Raw genomic sequence first — 22,265 nt, 5'->3', positions numbered from 1 at the left:
TGAAAGGGGTCATAGGTCATCTTATGGCCCCTTTTCAATCCATATAAATGATTCTAATATGTTCCTAGGGGTCCTAGGGCCCCTAATGACATATGTTGTAATAAAATATATCGAAAGGGGACATAGGTCATCCTATGATCCCTTACAACTCATATAAATGATTGTAATATGTCTCTAAGGGTGTTAGGACCCCTAGAGACATATGTCGTCATAGAATGTGTCAAAAGGGGTCATAGGCCATCTTATGACCCCTTTAGACCCATATAAACGATTCTAATATGTCCCTAGGGGTCCTAGGACCCCTACCGACATATGTTATCATAGAATGTGTCAAAAAGGGTCATAGAACATTCTATGACCCTTTTCAACCCATATAAACGATTCTAATATGTCCATAGGGGTCCTAAGACCCCTAGAGACATATGTTGTCATGGAATGTGTCGAAAGAGGTCATAGGTCATCCTATGGCCTCTTTCGACCCATATAGATGATTATAATATGTTCCTAGGGGTGATAGGACCCCTAGAGACATATGTCATCATGGAATGTGTCAAAAAGGGGTCATAGGTCATCCTATGGCCCCTTTCAACCCATATAAATGATTGTAATATGTCCTTAGGAGTCTTAAGACCCCTAGAGACATGTTGTAATAAAGTGTGTCGAAAGGGGTCATAGGTCATCCTATGACCCCTTTTGACCCATATAAATGATTATAATATGTCTCTAAGGGTCCTAGGACTCCTAGAGACATATGTCGTCATGGAATGTGTCAAAAGGGGTCATAGGTCATCCTATGGCCTCTTCCAACCCATATAAATGATTGTAATATGTCCCTAGGGGTCTTAGGGCCCCTAGCAACATATGTTGTAATAAAATGTGTCGAAAGGGGTCATAGGTCATCTTATGACCCCTTTCGACCTATATAAACGATTATAATATGTTCCTAGGGGTCCTAGGATGTCTATAGACATATGTCATCATGGAATGTGTTGAAATGGGTCATAAGTCATCCTATGGCCCCTTTCAATCCATATAAATTATTCTAATATGTCCCTAAGGGTCCTAGGACCCTTAGAGACATATGTTGCCATGGAATGTGTCGAAAGGGCCTATGACCCCTTTTTACCCATATAAACAATTATAATATCTCTGTAGGGGTCCTAAGACTCCTAGAGACATATGTTGTAATAAAATGTGTCGAATGAAGTCATAGGTCATCCTATGGCCCCTTTCGACCCATATAAACGATTGTTATATGTCCCTAGGAGTCTTAGGACCCCTAGCGATATATGTCATTGTGAAATATGTCAAAAGGGGTCATAGATTATCCTGTGGCCTCTTTCGACTCATATAAATGATTATAATATGTCCCTAGGGGTCCAGGACCCCTAGAGACATATGTTTTCATGAAATGTGTTGAAAGGGGTCATAGGTCATTTTATGGCCCTTTTCGACCCATATAAATGATTTTAATATGTCCATAGGGGTCTTAGGGCCCCTAGAAATATATGTCATCATGGAGTGTGTCGAAAGGGATCATAGGTCATCCTATGGTCCTTTTTGACAGATATAAACGGTTGTAATATGTCCCTAGGGGTCCTAGGGCCCCTAGAGACTTATGTTGTAATAAAATGTGTCGAAAGGGGTCATAAGTCATCTTATGAACCCTTTCGACGTATATAAATGATTATAATATGTTCCTATGGGTCCTAGAACCCCTAGCGACATATGTTATCATGAAATGTGTTAAAAGGGGTCATAAGTCATCTTATGGCCCCTTTCAACCCACACAAATGATTCTAATATGTCCCTAGGGGTCGTAGGACCTTTAGAGACATATGTCATCATGGAATGTGTTGAAAGGGGTCATAGGTCATCCTATGGCCCCTTTCAACCCATATAAATGATTATATAATGTCCCTAGTGGTCCTAGGGCCCCTAAAGACATATGTCTTCATGGAACTCCTTTTGATCGATATAAATGATTATAATATGTCCCTAAGGGTCCTAGGACCCCTAGAAACATATGTCATCATGGAATGTGTCATAAGGGGTCATAGGTCATTCTATGGCCCCATTCAACCCATATGAACGATTGTAATATGTCCCTAGGGGTCCTAGGGCCTCTAGAAACATATGTTGTAATAAAATGTGTCGAAGGGGTCATAAGTCATCCTATGACCCCTTTCGACCCATATAAATGATTATAATATGTCCCTAGGCATCCTAGGACCCTTAGAGACATATGTCATCATGGAACATTTTGAAAAGGGTTATAGGTTATCCTATGGCTCCTTTCGACCCATATAAATGATTTTAATATGTCCCTAGGGGTCCTAGGACCCCTAGGGACATATGTCGTCATGGAATGTGTTGAAATGAGCCATAGGTCATCCTATGACTCTTTTTGACCAAGATAAACAATTATAATAGTTTCATAGGGGTCCTAGGACCCCTAGAGACATATGTTATAATAAAATGTGTCCAAAGGGGTCATAGGTCATCTTATTGCGCCTTTTGACCCATATAAATGATTGTAATATGTCCCTAGGGTTCCTAGGACCCTTAGAGACATATTTCATCATGAAATGTGTCAAAAGAGGTCATAGGTCATCCTATGGCCCCTTTCAACCCATATAAATAATTATGATATGTCCCTAGGGGTCCTAGGACCCCTAAAGACATATGTCATCATGGAATGTGTCAAAAGGGGTCATAGGTCATCCTATGGCCCCTTTTGACCTATATAAATAATTCTAATATGTCCCTAAGGGTCCTAGGACCTGTACAAACATATGTCATCATGAAATGTGTTAAAAGGGGTCATAGGTCATCTTGTGGTCCCTTTCGACCCATATAGACAATTGTAATATGTCTCTAGGGGTCCTAGGGTCCTTAGAGACATATGTTGTAATAAAATATGTCGAAAGGGGTGATAGGTCATCCTATGACCCTTTTTGACTCATATAAACAATTATAATGTCCCTAGGAGTTCTTGGACACTTAGAGACACATGTTATCATGGAATGTGTCAAAAGGGGTCATAGGTCATCCTATGGCCCTTTTCAACCCATATAAATGATTATAATATGTTCCTAGGGGTACTAGGACCCGTAGAGACATATGTCATCATAGAATGTGTCAAAAGGGGTCATAAGTCATCCTATGGCCCCTTTCGACCCACACAAATGATTCTAATATGTCCTTAGGGGTCCTAGGACCCCTAGAGACATATGTCATCATGGAATGTGTGGAAAGGGTTCATAGGTCATCTTATGGCCCCTTTCAATCCATATAAACGATTATATAATGTCCCTAGGGGTCTTAGGGCCCCTAAAGACATATGTCTTCATGGAACTCCTTTTGATCCATATAAACAATTATAATATGTCCTTACCTTAGAGACATATGTCATCATGGAATGTGTCAGAAGGGGTCATAGGTCATTCTATGGCCACTTTTGACCCATATGAACGATTGTAATATGTCCCTAGGGATCCTAGGGCCTCTAGAAACATATGTTGTAATAAAATGTGTCATAGGGCTCATAGGTCATCCTATGATCCATTTCGACTCATATAAATGATTATAATATGTTCCTAAGCATCCTAAGAGCCTTAGAGACATATGTCATCATGGAACGTGTCGAAAGGGGTTATAGGTCATCCTATATCTCCTTTCAACCCATATAAATGATTCTAATATGTCCCTAAGGGTCCAGAGACATATGTCATTATAGAATGTGTCATGACCTATGGCCCCTTTCGACCCATATAAATGATTCTAATATGTCCCTAGGGGTCCTAGGACCCCTACCGACATAAGTTATCATAGAATGTGTCAAAAGGGGTCATAAGACATCCTATGACCCCTTTCGACCCATATAAATGATTCTAATATGTCCCTAAGGGTCCTAGGACCCCTAGAGACATATGTCATCATGGAATGTGTCAAAAGGGGTCATAGGTCATCCTATGACCCCTTTCAACCCATATAAATGATTATAATATGTTCCTAGGGGTGATAGGACCCCTAGAGACATATGTCATCATGGAATGTGTCAAAAGGGGTCATAGTTCATCCTATGACCCCTTTCAACCCATATAAATGATTGTAATATGTCCTTAGGGGTCCTAAGGCCCCTAGAGACATGTTGTAATAAAGTGTGTTGAAAGGGGTCATAACACATCCTACAACAACTATACTATCCTAGGGTGCTGGTGGATGATCAAAATGTAGCCTCTTCACTGCACTAGGTGGATCATATGCCTCGTACATAAACAAAAAAAGAAAACCAAAAGTTAGACTACTAAATTTATATGATTATTTGTATCCAACATTGAATTACTCAAATGCATAATGATAGTTTTTGTAATGAAGATTTATACTATTAAAATTTTATAATAAATACCTCTCTTGTCGACCTCCTATGCCAGTCAGGAGTCCTCTCGTATTCCCTCAACAATGCTCATACCTCGCTGATTATGGGCTGTGCATGTTCAAATATGTTTGTTAGATGAATCTACAACTTAAATTATAACATTATAATTCATAGCATGCTAAATTTATAAGATATTTAATCATGAATTCGAACTACAACTTACTAGTGTAGGCTCCTCCTTAGGATATAGTGGCTGCATCATCAAATCTACATAACTCTCCCGTTGAACCTCATGTGCACTAGGAGTCTCCTATGAGATACAAATAGTAGTTTTTAATATCACAAAGATTAGTTTTGAATTTATTTATGAAGATAAGGAAAATAAAAAATAAATGATACTTATACATATAATGGGGCTCTCGGTGTCAATGGAAATTCTTGAGCATCTACGACGTGAAATTTGTATAGGTTCATCGCTAGTGGCCACGCCCTATATACAATACAGAATGTAATTAAATTTCATTACTACAAAAATTTTACAAGAATGCATTGATATTTAATTAAATAGAAAGCACCTAATTACCTTTCTTTTGTCAATGGGTTCTAGCTCATCCCTCGCACTTTGTCCCCCTAGGATAGGTGGTATGTGCAAGATAAAAGAAAGATTGGCAACCATATATGCTACAATATCAAATAGAAAAAATAGTGAGAGCACAACATAATGTACCGCAAATGTCTCAAGGCTAAATGAAATGGCCGCATTGTTGGAAATATTCAGGATATGACAGGTTACTGAGAGGGGAGGGGTGAATTAGTAACCTTAAAACTTTTATTCTTTTTACCACACATCCATCTATACTACTACATGCATAAATTTCACAAAACTTCAATACTGTAGTATAAAGTTGGCCTGTTAAGGCTTACATTAACCACTTCTGGTGATCTGCCCTATTAGGAGCACAAAGGACTGCTAGGTCCACCTGTTAGGATGAAATAGTGGATATGCTTGCAACTGATTGTTGATAAGATCCCTTATGCACTAATCACCTCATGTGATGGATATAACTTTTTAGTCTCTAAATTGACCTTGCTGTGTACCTTGAACTGTTGATGCTGATCTTTCGCATATACTTCACATTAACTTGCAATTCCTTCTCATTCCATGCATCATATATTTTATTCATTCATATCTTTCTATCTTACAATGCATCTTACATATATACCTTTCAAACTTACAAAATTACAAGGTTGGCCAAAATACAAGTAAACAAATACATTACAAAGTCGGGTTCATTGATCTGACTTGGTGACCTTCTGATACTCGATGTCCACTGCATTACTTGGCATTGTTATGCACTCGGTAGAAGTGAAGGTTTAGTTCATACTAATCACTCGATGTAGTTATGAACTCAGTAACCACTAGTGACTTGGTAGATGTAGTGTCACTCAGTAGATACTGTATATTGAGTTTACCTTGCTTCACTCAGTAAACACTATACAATGAGTTTAGCTTGCTTCACTTGGTAAACACTAAATCTTTCATCGCTTGGTTTGCACTGAATCTTCATGACACAAATTATCTGCTCGGTAGACACTGTGAAGCATGGTAGATACTGAGAAGCTCAGTAGACATTGTTGGACTTCACATTGTTTAAATTTTCTTGGTAGCCACTATCTGCTCAGTGTAAACTACTAAACTGCTAAGCTTACAAGGTAACCACTTGATGCTTAGTAAGCATACATAATTGAGTAAGTGTTGTCACTAATGACAAAATAATCATAATACCAACAATCTCCCCCTTTGGCATTAGTGACAAAAACACTTATGAAACAAAACTTAGCCAAAATTGATCTTTGTAAATCTACTATATACATATCTTACATGTATCACATATCTCACATATCTCATCTCCCCCTTTTTCAAAAATAATGCCAAAGAATGTATATACAATAAATTTAAATTGAGACACCAAAATGTGACAAAAAATTTGAGTGTACCTTGAGAATAAGAGACAATGTCTTATCCCAATTATCTTGCAAAATTTTGCAGGTGGAGAGAGCCACTTGAACTTTTGCAGAAAGTTCAATCATACGATCTACTATTGAAAAATTGCTGTCATGAATCAATGTTTTTGAGTAGGCAATGTGTTTCTGCGTTTGACCCATGACTGGAATAATCATATTTTGAATGACAATCAATGTAGACCGAATTCTGGCTTCTTCTCTGAGTAACTCTTCCTGCATTTTGAGCAAAAATTTCACCTTTGTGTGATGGGATGAACTTGAACTATGGTCATGCTGCAACTTTTGAGTGCTATCTTTCATTTCCATATCTAATTTATTCAATTTTTCCTTGACTTCCTTAGTTAACTTGGTAACATCACAGAGCTTGCCAAAAAGTGATGTTACATTTGTGAATGCTTGCTCAAGATCACTCAAAATTGAGGTTAATTCAACCTATTTTATTGCAATGTGCTGAGCAATGTGCTCAAGCACTTTATTATCAAATTTCTTCTCTGCCTTTTCAATGATTTTCTCTTGCCTAGAGATGTCCTCATTGAACTTATCTACAACCTCTTCTAATTGAAACAAAATGCGTTGAGATGAATCAACATCAACACCAATAGCTTCAATAATTATATTTTTTGGCATTTTCTATTATAGTATATTCTCTATCTCTCTCTTCTCTTAGTTGCTTCTGCCTTGCCTTCTGGTCTAGAAGTTGACTAACCATTCTCATCTCACTAGCTGAGGTAGTATCCAAGTCTATCTTTGGAATAACAATTTCTGTATCCAAATCTATATCTTCATCAATTTGTTTTCCAGTAAGCAGAAGTTTCAGAGGAGTCTTAGGCTTTACTTCTATGCTTACTTCCTTGGATAGATGGACTAGCAGAAAATACTTGAATAGGTGCAACTGGAGGAAAGCTGAGAGTAGTACCGACTGAATCCAAAATTGATGTGCTTCCCAAAAATGATGGACAAATAGGTAGTTTACAGACTGGAATATTCACAATTGGAGTTGTAGACAAAATTGTAGAAAGAATTGTAGAAGTTACTGTACATGTAATAGAGGAGGTAGACATAGCTGGTGCTGTAGTGACTAATTGCTCAGGTGCTAATGAAGAAGGCTGCAGCTCGGTAGATGAAGTAATGGTTACTACCATAGAAGATGCTCAGAGTTGTGGGGAAGTAGGAGTAGATGATTTTTTTGATGCGGTTAATCCTGTTGAAGCTATCTCCAACCCTGATGATGTTGCAATCTTAGGTGGAGAGTGAGGAAGGGAAGCAATGAATTGTGTTGCAATCTTCATTGGATCATCTTCTTCATCCTCTTCCTCCTTGTCTTCCTCTTCAACTTCTTCCCTTTTTTCTTCATCATCAGACCTTAGAGCCTGATCATCACTAGCACTTGGAGCACTGTCATCTCCTTCATCACTACTGGTGCCATCATCATCCTTGATTATCATTGGATCATGATTGGGCTTATGCAGATGATAGATGTTCTTCCACATGTTTATGGAATCTCTAACAACATGCTCAATGTCCTTGATTAAAATCAAACATGTGCGAAATTTGATCATCATTTTACCTTCGTTGTTTTTCATTGCTGCCTTTATTTCTGCCTCAGTAGGACTCAGTAGAAGATTCTTCAAGGATTGTTCATATATGTCCTTGGTTGTTTGGGTGGCTGACTCCCACCTTGGTTGCAATCTTACCAACAACTCTTTGGAGATTTAAGGGGCAATTTGGTCTGAGTATTTCCATTTTCCCATCTTATTAAGTACCAGTTCCTCAATCTGCATCTTCTCTACATCAGTCCTTGTTTCAAATTTTAATGCTTTGAAATTTGTGATGCCAACTCCCTCTTCTATTTGTTTCAATCTCTCTTGGAAGGTTAGTTTGGGCTTGCTGAATATTACTTCATCTTTATTCTTACCTTTTCCTCGCCTTGTGAAAACAACTGTGGAGGTCTTGGGGGGTTTTGTGATGATAACCCTACCTTTCTTCTTTGCAGGCTCCTCCTCCTTCTTTGATTCTTCCTCTTTCTTTTTTGTTTCCTACTCCTCTTCTTCATCCTCACCTTGTCCCTCGGTAATCATTAAGGGTTCAGTAGTAGTTTTCAACTTGGCAACCTTTCTCTTACCTTTACTAATTGCTTGGGAAAGTTTGATTTCCAGTCCTATTCTAGCTTTACCTTCATCATAGGTTCCAAAAATTGGTTTCTTGGGATCTATTGATTCATTTACCAGTGCTTCAATAAGATCCCTAGTTTCATCGATGTTTACCTCATAAGGTAGAGGTTTTACCCATGCAACTCGGGGCCTGACTGCCTGAATATACACTCTGTTACAGTCAACCATAAAGAAAACATCATATTTGTAATCTTCAACAAGTTTAGGAGGGGTTTTGAATCTATTATTCATTCACTCCTTGAAGTCCTCAAAATAGTTGTCCATTATACTATCAAAATTGACACCCATTTTTGATATAAACTCATTAATTTGATAAAGAATGGGGACATCCTTTCTCCATACCATAGAACCTTTAGAGGGAAAGAATTTTTGTATATTGAAGAATAAACATGTCAATAATGATCCAAATTTATAGGGGTTATTCTTTGACGATTTGATATTGTCCATGTTCTTGTTCAGTTGCCTTAGCAACATCTTAGACAGGTCATATTCTAGATTTTTCTTCACAACCTTGAACGCCAAGTCTACGGCCTCACATGATACACTGTTTAATCGGCTTAAACTATAGATCTTGTGAGCTATCACATGAATTCTATATCTAAGTTCAACGTCAGTAATGGTGCTAACCTTTAAGCCTCTGCCATCCCACTCGGCTAGGGTTTTCTTCTGAAGTTCATCTTGACCTAGGGTTTTTGTAGATTTGGATTTGCTGAGTATGGGAAGGCCAATAATCTTGTGAATAATTTTCTTAGTGATCAGAATGGGTTCCTCCAACCATAGTTGACCATTATGAACACGGCTAAGGATATATCTAATCCATTTTATTTGGAAGCTTCTTGGCATGTGGGAGATGTGGGTCAACCCTTTTGTCTCCAAATGTTTATGTTTGGGTTTCAGAGAGCCATCAACACACATTTCTTCTAACGTGCTATCCATTTATAGGCTTCTTATTTCTTGAATAGAACATTTGAAATGAGTTCAAATATCATTGATTAAAAGTACCTTTGGTGGTATCTGCGATTGTGCGCCATTAGGGTCTAGTGCCTTTGCAACAGTGGGAACCAACTTGAAATTAGGTGCTTTCCATTCTGTGCCCTTGACCAACATTTCTAATCCACGTTTCACCTTGTTGGTGCTTGTGCTTGCAAAAGCCATTATAGCTCGATAAGTGATGGAAATCTTTGAACAAACTTCTTTATTTGCAAATTCACTCGAAATCACTTTGAAATTGCTTGAATGCACTTGGAAATCTTTTAGCTCTAAGAATACGATGAGAATAAAGTTGAATTCTACCCATTTTGATGAAAAGTTTGCCATTAATGCTAGGTACCATGTTGTCATAGTACATGATAGACTATCATCCACTAACCTAACTTGGCATGAGTATCAACTCGGTAGACAAACAAAATTCCTTTACTCCCGACCTCAGTTGGTAAGGTCTTCAACTACTTTTCTCGGTAGAGTCTGATGCACTGGTGAAAGGATAACTTTTCTGTGATCCTGATGTATCTGCAATACTAATTGGATCATTTTGCATTCCTTACATTTCTTGGAACTACTTATGATTTCCTTGGTGTGTACAGCTCCAACTTATTCTTAGGAATTTAGTTTGAGGGGATGGAGTCACCCGCTTCTTGAGTGACTTCACTTTCATGATTTGAGCTTGCATCTTTAGTGGATTTGGAAATCCATTGTTGCTTCATTTCTTTCCTTATGTTATTAGCCCTTGCTTTCTTTTCATCTTCAATTCTACCTATATTCATGGAATTTTGAGCTATATGACTAAGTTCAGTACATGTATAACACCTTATAGTAGTGTCCTTCTTCCTTAGGTGATGTCTTGCATAGTTTATACCAATGTGTCCATATTCTCCACAATAATGACATTTGCACCAAGTATTGTAGTCCCATCCAAATATTGCCTTTACAAGTTGTTCTGTTGGATTGAATGTTTTGGATTTGCATTGAGATGCCTTGTGACCATGCTTCTTGCATTTGTGACAATTACCTTCAAATTTTGGTTTCTCCTTACATTCATTGGCTTTGTGACCATGCTGATTATAGTTATAGCACTTTCCATTGAATTTTCCTTTTCCATTGCTCCAACATTTGTTTGATGTGTGACCAGCTTTTCCACAATGATTGCATGAGGGTTTTAGATTTCTTTTTGCACCTTGCTTGGAAGATTCACCTTGTTCTTCATTGTATCCAAGTCTTGCTTTATCATTTTGCTTATGAAGATTCTGTTCATTTTGCTCTATCAGTTGATTCGTGTCTTCTTGTGACTTCATCATTCTTTCATTGATTTTGTTTTCATTATTTAGGTCACTTTTTAATTTCTCGACAATTTTCTTTTCACATCTTAGTTCTCTTAGTATTCTTTCATTAACTTCTTTTTCTTATTCATTCATTTTGTGCTTTGAGAATCCTGATTTCTTCATTTTCTCTAGAGATTTGATTCATGAGGTCTTCATGCTGATTGGGTAGCTTATTTCTTGCCTCCAAGTCTTCATTTGCCTTGTTTATTTGTTCCAAAACTTCACATAGCCTGATTGATTGGATTTCTTGTTCTCTTTTAAGTTTTCTTACTTCTTCCTGCAGAGAGCCATTCTTTTCTAGGAGTTCCTTGATTGCCTCATTAGCTTCATTTGAGTTACTTGATGGTAAAAGGTCTTCAATATTTTCTTCAATATATTGATGGTCATTCATTTGTCTTGCAAGTTCCTTCCTTCTCTTCAGGGATTGAGAAAGATGCTCATTTGCTTCTTTGAGTTGAGCCATGACCATTTCTAATCTAGCTTTTCATTTTCAATTGCCTTGTCAAGTTTGAATATCTCCATCTGTCCTTAGATCTTTGCTCAAGCTACTAAACTTTTATCCTAAGAACCACAAAGCTCTGATACCAATTTTTGGAAATATTCAGGGTATGATAGGTCATTGAGAGGGGAGGGGTGAATCAGTAACCTTAAAACTTTTATTCTTTTTACCACACATCCATCTATACTACTGCATGGATAAATTCCATAAAACTTCAATACTGTAGTATAAAGTTGGTCTATTAAGGCTTACATTTACCACTTTTGGTGATCTACCCTATTAGGAGCACAAAGGACTACTAGGTCCACTTGTTAGGATGAAACAGTGGATCTGCTTGCAACTGATTGTTGATAAGATCCCTTATGCACTAATTACCTCATGTGATGGATATAACTTTTTAGTCTCTGAATTGACCCTGCTGTGTACCTTGAACTGCTGCTACTGATCTTTCACATATACTTCACATTACTTAGCAATTCCTTCTCATTCCATGCATCATATATTTTATTCATTCATATCTTTCTATCTTACAATAAATCTTACATATATACCTATCAAACTTACAAAATTACAAGGTCGGCCAAGATACAAGTAAACAAATACATTACAAAGTCAGCCCAATAGTAAATAACTCGAGTTCACTAAACTAACTCAATGACCTTCTGATACTCGACGTCCACTGCATTACTCGACATCATAATGCACTCGATAGAAGTGAAGGCTCAGTTCATACTAATCACTCGATGTAGTTTTGAACTCGGTAACCATTGGTGACTTGGTAGATGTAGTGTCACTCGGTAGATACTGTATACTGAGTTTACCTTGATTTACTTGGTAAACAATGTACACTAAGTTTACCTTGCTTCACTTGGTAAAGATTGAATCTTTCATCGCTCGATTTGCACTGAATCTTCATGACACAAATTATCTTCTCGGTAGACACTGTGAGGCACAGTAGATACTAAGAAGCTTAGTAGACACTGTTGGACTTCACATTGTTTGAATTTGCTTGGTAGCCATTGTCTACTCGGTGTAAACTATTGAACTGCTAAGTTTACAAGGTAACCACTTGATGCTTGGTAAGCATATAGAATTGAGTAAGTGTTGTCACTAATGACAAAATAATCATAATGCCAACACGTGTGGCATCATCAATCTGTCTGAGCTCCTCCTCAATCATCAACTAAACATGAATGAAGATCACATACATGTATAAGTCAGTATGGCTTAAAAATTAAAATTACTCTATTATAAAAATTAACTTAAAGTCGCATATGTCATAACAAAAAAATGTATACACGTATCAACACAGAATGAGTCCATGCCTCTACATTCCCCTCCTCTCTCACATCAGGGTTTGTAGCCTCTGTACGTGTGTCTAGTGTATCCTCATCTAATACAAAATGATACTTAGGAAGATCACCTATGGGACCCAGGAAAATATTCTTGCATGTAATGCAAGTGTGAGGCACACAAATGTGTGATGAGCTAGCCGATGATGAACTGGCACCAGCATCATCAACACAGGGAGGTAGGATTGACCTATCTTGAGATATCAATAGGCTATTCAACATAGGAATGGCTCTGATGATATGAGAGCTAGCCTCTGCCATAATATCAGGATGCTACACTCAAGGAGGAGGGGAGATATCAATAGGGGGGACAAAAGTGCCAGCTTTCTTCTGCTGGGAAGAGGGTCTATTTTGAGGAGCTCCTAGTCCTACACCCATGTTGGGCTTCATGCTTCAATAGTTCACTTTGAGTTTCAACACAAATTCTACATATAATTTTCTAAGGAAATAAAATGGCACCTATAAATTGCTATGTGGAGGGATATCAAAAACCATCCACAAACAATCCAAAAAGTTTTCACATATGGCATCATTTGTGCACCATTTAATCGATAGTTTAGATTTTTTTTGTCAACTAGTATATCGATTTTTGGATTCGCAAAAAGGCTAGCCAAATCCTCTTTGGTTATATTGAGGGCCACAACCTCATCATAGTCCAAGCCATCATCAAACATCTTATGCATTTCGTCATGCCAACGAAGAGTGGCATTTTTTTGGTTGGTAAGGGTTTCAATGTTATCCACTATGGTGTTTAACATGGATAACATAGGAGCCAATGTAGGTACATTATTATATGTTCTTTGAAAAGTCCTCAATTGGGTGAGATTTTCAATTATCAAATCCTCGATTCGAGGAGGGTTTTGAGGGGGTAAAGGATCATTTGATGGACAATTTTGCGGGGGCAGTGGATCATTTGGTGGGGGATTACAAGGAATATTATTCCTTGCCTCAGTGTCATCATTTTGATAAGCCATTCCTATTAATTTGCAAAACATAATATATATTAAAAAAAACCTTAATTTTAACAATTTCTATCAAAAAAACCCTAAATTCAACTAAAACTAACAAATTTATGAAATTTATATTAAAATTGATAATTTTTTTTTTTTTTACCATATCATGTATCCAATTTCAAACCTGATATCTGAGCTGCTAAACGCCAGATAAGTCTGTGAAAACAACCCGCAGGTTGTCATTTTTTTATTTTATAAACACTGATAGATGTCAGGTATCTGATACAATATCGAATATTTGATATTTGACACATCAACCTGCGGGTTGTCTTTCTTGAAACACCCCGTGGGTCAAAAATAACATATTAGTAATGTATTATACTATACTATACTATACTATACTATTATAATATTATAGTATAATATAATATAATATAATATAATATTATATTATATTATTATATTACACTATTATATTATATTATACTATTATATTATATATCATATTATAATATTATATTATATTATATTACACTATTATATTATATTATAATTTATACTATTATATTATATTATACAATTATATTATATTATGCTATTAGATTAGATTATATTATAATATTATATTATACTATACTATACTATTATATCATATTAGTAATTTATACTATTATATTATATTTTACTCATATTAATATTTGTGAATGATTTTGAAATATAAAGATATTAATCTTCATAAATAATATAATATATATTTATTATTTTATAATTATATAATGTAATAACTAATTTATTATTTCATATTACTTTATATATATTTCATACTATATATTTTTAAGTACTCCTTATCGAGTATCTGAAATTATATCAAATATCTGATATAATATCAAGTATCCGATATCAAATGGGATATTTGATAAGGGTTGGGCCTTACTTTCTAGGTTTGGTACTTGGATAAGTGAAAAAAGTTAGAACAAATTTTGAAGCATTTTTAGACGTTTTCAAACTCTATTTTTTTCACATCGCCACTTTTTGGCACACCATGATGCTGCACATACCTAGGGGTTATGCCTCTACCTACATTAGAGTAAATGATGCAAGAGTGCATCAGTCTATTGGTACAAAGCACTATTGTTTGTTTGGATGAATACTAATGCTTACTGTATGGGGGAGTATCTATGATAGATAGAGTCATCTAGGACTCTTGATGGATGTTTTTTTGAACAATGTCTTTGGACACTTGAGCAGGTCAGAAATAGTGGTTGCAGAGATTAACAAGATGCAATGTGAGCTGGTTGTTGAAACCTTTGACATTGATGACCATGGGGGAGAGATTACAACATGAATTTTTTTTTGATATAGAGTACATTGAGGTTTATCAATGAGGGAGAAGTGAGTGAACACAAAAGCTAGTATGATTGATGAAGAGGATTTGAAAAGAAAGTATAACAGTCTTTAACAATTGGTATTCTTGGAACTAGATGTTTTTCATCTATGTTGTCATCAATGCCAAATGGGGAGATTGTTGGAAGCATGAATGCTAATGATATTCCTATGGGGGAGTATTGTGGAAACATGATTAGATCATTATCATGATGATATGTTACATTCATGACTGTGTTTGTCATTGATGTCAACATAGTAGTTTTTTGTGGTATCTGACAAAAGAAAATTGGTAAAGATCAAGTTGGTACAGATAGATCGTTGAGTATTTTCACTAGCGAGGTTAAAGGGAGACACTACTAAGTTTCTTGTGTATGGAGCTAACCTCAAAAGAAAAAGATATTATGTCTGGAAGAAGTTATGCAAGTTTTGGTGAAAATTGTTCTAAGATAGAGTTTATAGAAGCATGTTCTTGTAAACTTGTTATATCTCTTAGCAGAGTTGTTATTCTAAGAAGCAAGGCTAAAGGCATGTAGAAGACATGTTGGAGATAATGTGGCTAATCTTTCTCATCATAATATTACAGGTACAAAAATGTATTCAAGTTACAAGGTGACATATTGATGTTATCACTAAGTAAAACATGTTCTTAATGAGGTCCTATAATAATTAATTAAGAAGGTGTAATAGCCAACTCAAGAGAATTTTTTTATGGAAATGGTATAAAGGAAGGACATTTTTCTTTATTATGTATGTACGTATGAAGTAAGAAAGAAGAGCAAAAAGATATAATTGCAAAGATAAGTAGAGCAGAATGAAGTTGAAGAAAACTTCATTACCAAGGTTTTATTTTGGGAGCTGAGGTTTGATCTATGGATCTGAGATTTGTGACTTGGTCTACAAGGTCTAATAGTGATTGGTCTAGTTGACATGATAGAGGAAAGAGGATAAAGTGTAGTACAAACAATTATTCTACAAGGAATAGTTGAGAGATCAGTTGGACAATGAAGTTCAATGATCTTGCCCTAGAAGCTGTTTGGATAGTGGGCCCATTTGCCTTCTACAACTCCTAACAGGGTTGGCACAACTCCTAAAAGGGTTGGAATCTCCTAATAGGGATTCAAAGTCTCCTAATAGGGACTCTTATGTACCGAATGTGTTTATTGACTCTTAACAAGGTCCATCCTCTAACAAGGAATATATATATTAGTATATCTTTGTGGGCATCATTCCCACCAGGGTTTTCCCTTTGATCAAGGGTTTCCCTAGTTAACAAATTTGGTGTAATTGTGTATGTGCAAGTTTTTATGGTTACTGTTTACTTTGATCAAATGGTTAAGATTAATTGAGGTTGATAAATCTTTTAATTGGAAAACTGATTCACACCCCCCCTCCCCCACCCCCCAAAACTTATCTTAGTTATCTTGGTGGACTATTATTTCTAACACTTGGCCACCCACTTATAAGCATCCCTAAACATGCCAGGCCAATAATAACATTGCCTTAAAATCTTGTATGTTGTAACTGTTGATGAAAATTGATGACCATAGGCATTATTGTGGAAACTATTAAGCAACCTTTCTTGTTGAGGTTTATCCACACATCTTAGGAAGGTTCCATCTATTGCTCTCTTGTACAGTTGGTCATTGTATATGACATACTTAGCTGATTTGATTATGAGGTCTCTTTTTTGCTTGCATGTCAGTCCATTAGGGAAATCTCCATAAGTTAGGAAATAGGCAATGTTTGATAACCAGGGGTCTTGAAGACTGACCATTAGTACCCTTGAAGATTCATCTTCTTGGCTCAAGTCCTAATTTTCAACAATTATCATGCACAAGCCATTCCCTCACACCAATTTTGTTAGCTTCAGGTTGATATTATACTCTTGAACTTTCACTATCCATGCACCTCTAGTGTTGCAACCTATCTCTTGTTGGGTCAATATGCTTTTGACGGTCGAATCAAGTAAAAATACTATAGAGAGAGAGTGTAAGACATAGAATCTAACTTTTTTTAGCACTCTTACCATAGCATAAGCATACTTTTCCATTTGAGAGTATCTCAACTCATGCTCCTTAAGGGGAGTACTCATGAAATCAATTGGCACTTGGATATCTTGTTTTCTTGCATGAGTATTACAGATAGTGTATGGGCTGAGGCATAGCAATACAATAAAAACTTGTTGGTGTAATCTGGATGTACCAAGATGGGTGCTTTGGCTATGGCATCTTTAATTTGATTGAAATCCTTTCTTCTAAAATCATTCCATTTGAAACTTTGACTTCCTTTCATCATATTTATTATGCATTTGGTGATTTCAAAAAAATTACAGATGAAGCATCTCAAAAAGCTCACCTGTCCAAAGAATGATTTGACTCCATATTTGCTTCTTGGAAAATCGATTTGTTGGATGGCTCTAACACATTCTAGGTCAATCTTGATACCATCTTGAGAGACTATGTGACCCAATAGTTTTCCCTTGGTAACATATAAGACTGATTTCTTGGGATTAAGTGAAATCCCATGTTCCTTGCATCTTTTCAACACTTTCTCCAAGGCCCTTAGATGATTTTCTCTTTTCTTGGAAAAGACTATCAGGTCATCCAAGTAGATGATAATGATCTTATCCTTTAGATCCATGAAGGAGGAATTCATAGCCCTTTGAAGGGTAGCACTAGAATTAATAAGCCCAAATGACATTCTATTATATGCAAACATTCCCCAAGGAGTGGTGAATGTAGTCTTGAATTTATCTTCCAGATTTACCTCAATTTGGTTGAAACCCAAAAATTCATCTAGCATGGACATCATTTCAGATTCGGCCACAATTTGCAACAAATGATCCATATTGGGCAAGGCATAGTTGTCCTTTAGAGATGCTTGGTTCAAGTTCCTGAAATCCACACAAATTCTAATCTCCTCATTCTTTTTTTAGATTTGGAAAATGTTGGCTATCCATGTCGAATGGTGTATGGAGTAGATAATTCTTTCTTTCATCATCTTGTGAACTTCCCTAAAGATGTCATCTGAGACCATAGGGTTGTAGTTACACTGCTTTTTCCTAAAGGGAGTGACTTTAGGATTGAGAGGAATTTTGTGCTTGAATTCACCATTCCTAAAGGTTTTTAGGTCTTCATATCCCCAAGAAAATACATCTTGGTATTCTATTAACAATCCTTTTTCTTTTACCCTTTCTTCCTTTGAGCAACTACTACCTGTAGACACCTAAATTTGATTACACCACTTTAGTAATCCTATTTAGTTATCTCTAAAGGCATCATTAATTAAATTCTTATTTAATTAATCCTTTGCCATCCCTAGCTGATTAATTTAATTAATCATCTATAGTCCTAATTGATAAATCAAATAACCTATCATTTATCAATTAAATCCTATTCTTCTATCTAATTCCAAAAATCCCCATTTATTAAATAAATCTATTTGATAAATAAAAATCCTCAAATCCAAAAACCCCTAACTTATCCCTAATCCCTCATTTAGCCTAATCCACACCATCCACCCATGCTAACCAAGCTTAGCCACTAACTCACCCACCCTCATTAATGCCATCCACTTGCACATCTCTAACATCCCTAATCTAATCCTAAACCCAAGCTTAATCCACCCCCTAATGTTGTCACATTCCCTAAACAAGTTTAAGACTTTCCTAAACCAAATCAAAGTCTCCCCTCAAAAATTCCAACCACCAAGTCATGAGTGCTCTTACAAACCATAAAAGACTCTTACAAGCCCACTCATGACTCTTACATCCATCTTCCACACTCTTCCCTCTTCCACACTCATTCCTCTTACATCTCTCTTACATACTCAACCCCACTCATCATGCCTTTAACCAACCCTTTACCCTACCCTCTCACACTCATCCTCCTTGTGACAAGTGTCACCTTCCCATTGGTGCTAAACAAGCACAATCCATGTGCTCCCCTTTGAGTGCATCTTAGCCCTCCTTAAGCCTTCATCTCTCCTTGCATCTTAGCCCTCCATCCCTCAAGCCCTTAGCCTATAAATTGAATCCCCTCCCAAGCCATTTAAATCACAACCATTTGAGTAAAGTTATCATGCCCTTTTGAGAGCCAAAAGTCATATCCATACCCTTATAATGCAAAATTGAGAGCTCACAAAGCTACCAATTTGCCATTACCCATCTCCACCATTGAAGCAACTTTGAGCATCTTAAGCATACATCCACATCAAAGGACGCATCTACAAAATCAAGAAAGCATGGAGTGTTTTCTCTTTTGAGGTTTTGCACTTCTTTTTTGCTTTTCTTTGTCTAAACATATATGTGAATTTAGTTTTAGTTTGTAAATGTTTACTTTATTGTTAATGTTCTTTGCATACTAAGATCTAGTTCTACACTACCAATATTAACCATCTTGGGTTTATATTTGGTGCCAGTGTTCATCCCTTCATATTCTTTGAAAGTTCCACCTTTTTTTCCCCCTCTCCCTTCCAATGAATGCATCATGCCTATCAAATAATTTTTCAAGGGAAATAAGATGTCGAGGGATCTTGTTACCTTTAAGTTATTCAACTCCTAGCTCCAACTCTTTCTTGGTGTTAGGAGAGAAATTTTTGCATGCGTTTTTGGTCATTGAAAGGTTTGGATCACTAAAAGCTTTGAATCCTTCCAAGAAAGAGTAGATCTTATTATTATCATTGAATACTTTCCATGTCTCAACATTGTCAGGAACATTTGGCTTAAACACAACTTTTACCTTATATTGTTTATCTGAGAAATCTAGATGTGAGAGTAGTAGTGAGGATGATGTGGTTAAAGTGTCCACCCTTGCATTCTGCTCCTTTGGAATAACTTGTATTGAGAAGGCATCCAGATGCACAATCTTATCCCAAACCCTATTTCTATAATTCCTGAGCCTTGCATTTTTTATAGTGCACTGAGCTTGAACTTGCTTCACTATAAGCTTTGTGTCTCCTTGAGCTCTTAGAACTTTGATTCCTCTCTACTTTGCAGCAATGATACCTAACAACAAGGCCTCATACTCTATTGTATTGTTGGTGTTTCTAAATTGCAACTTGTATGTGTTGGAAATGATTGAAAAGATCATGAATGAAGAATGATGGAATTGGTAAAGAATATTTTCAATCATTGTTTTGTCATTGATGTCAAACTTTCTACTTGCAAGAATGACAATAGCTTTAGTGATCCAAATACTACAAATTGGTTGATTGAAAAGGAGGTGGAAATAAATAAGATGTAACTAGAGCACCTAGAGAAAGGTTGAAGTTATGATGTTGTAATGAAGTATATGGATCAGCTAAGCCATTGATGAAATAGTGTACTGATGACATACTCTAAGACACAGGGAATGGACACACTAAGACACATCAAAGATGTAAGGTTTAGCTAAGTTCATTTGTGAGTGCCAGGCAAGTTGGTTAAAGCTGAGCAAGTTCAACTTCAGGTGTCGAGCTATACAAAATTCAACATGTGCTGAGTAACTCAGGATCCAATAGGAGCCGAGCACTACGAAATAAATAGAAGCTGAGTGATTCAAAGAAAAAAATAGAAGCCAAGAAATATAGGAAAGCTTCAGGTCCTAAGTAAAGCAGAAACTATAGAGGATGCTGAGCAATCTAGAACTAGATGGTGTCGAGCATCAGTAAATGTAGTAGAAGCCGAGTAACATAGAAGGTGTCGAGCATTAGAAAACCAATGATGCCGAGTTGCTGCATCATTTGTTAAGTCAAAAGATTCGACAGATCAGTAACGATAAGTTTGTTACATTGAATTTTGTGAATTAGTTGGATGATAAGGATGATTAGTAGATGTCACATAATTTTATCTAAACCATGAAAACCAATTCAAGGTGAATACTAATGGACTTATCATGAAGTTTCTGGAAGAAACAATTTGGAGGGAAAACAATATCGTTCTCTCAGATCAAATCAAATTAATGAGTGAGAAGATTTGAGAAAGAAATGAAGAAAAAAACTTCTTTATAAGGAGTTATAGGTTAGAGATCAAAAAAGAGAGAGTGAGTTGGTCATAAGTATGGTCGTGTGAAGAAGCCAAGAGAAGGCTAGTGTGAAGAGTCAAGAAGAGGACACAGTGAGCAGTAAACACATAGCATCAAGACTTTGAGTTGATCAAGTGACCATAGAGTGCATTGGTATAATGAGTGGAAGAACTCAAGGAGATAGATCTTGAAGGGTGGACAAGCTATCAGCACTGCAAGGAAGAAAAGCCAAGCAAAGAAAAGAACTAAAGAGTGATCTGAAATTTGCAAGGTTAGAGTTGCAATCTTTATCAAGTCAAAACCCTTCTAATACTTTCTTACCACTGTATTAGACATTGAAATCATACATTGCTAGTTTAGTTTAGTAGCTAGGTGGATAAGCCTTAGGAAAAGGATAGAAGATCCCCAAGAGAAGGATAAGAGATCCTTAGGAGAAGGATAGGAGATCCTTAGAGAGGGATAAAAGATCCTTTTGAGAAGGTGACTGTAAATCCCATGGACTTGGGTGGGCCTAAAAACTCTATGTAAATCCTTTAACAGGTGGCATTCTAAGTTGAATGTTCTTAATTCCTCTAATAGGGCACACTCCTAACAGGGTGTAGAAATCCTTTAACAGGGTCACATTTGACAGTGTGTAAAGCCTCTAATAGGGCAAACCATCAGAAGTGGTTGAAATCTATTATGTACTAATTTTATGGGTGTCATCCCCACCCTAGTTTTACCTTCATATTCCTGGAGGGTTTTTGGGTCACCAAAATCCTTCATGTTATGTGGTGATGCATGTTTACTTTTCATGATTGTTTAATGTTTAATTGCATGCATGATAATTTCAATTATATGCCATTAAGGATTTGACAAGAAAGTAAAAAGTATAGTACTTCTGATTCACCCTCCTTTTATTGAAAAAAAATTGTATTGGACATTATTGGACCTTGAATAATTGATTCACCCTCCTCTTGGTTATTCTAAAAGAATTCTAATAGTATGCAAGCTGAGTTACATCTCCATTTGGGGATACAAGCACTACACCATCTCCAGACCCTATAGTAGTGCAACTGCCATCGAACTCTAGGGTCTAAACATTTGAGTCACTTGAAGGCTCTAGCTTTTCCTCAAAATAATTAAAGTTAGAGAACATCATGTAATTTCCAAACTCCATTTCTTGATGTAGGATCTGT

Source organism: Cupressus sempervirens, chromosome 5 (assembly GCF_028749045.1).
Source record: "Cupressus sempervirens isolate cs-2001-9-10 chromosome 5, ASM2874904v1, whole genome shotgun sequence".
NCBI lineage: Eukaryota > Viridiplantae > Streptophyta > Pinopsida > Cupressales > Cupressaceae > Cupressus > Cupressus sempervirens.
This window is presented reverse-complemented; position numbering follows the sequence as displayed.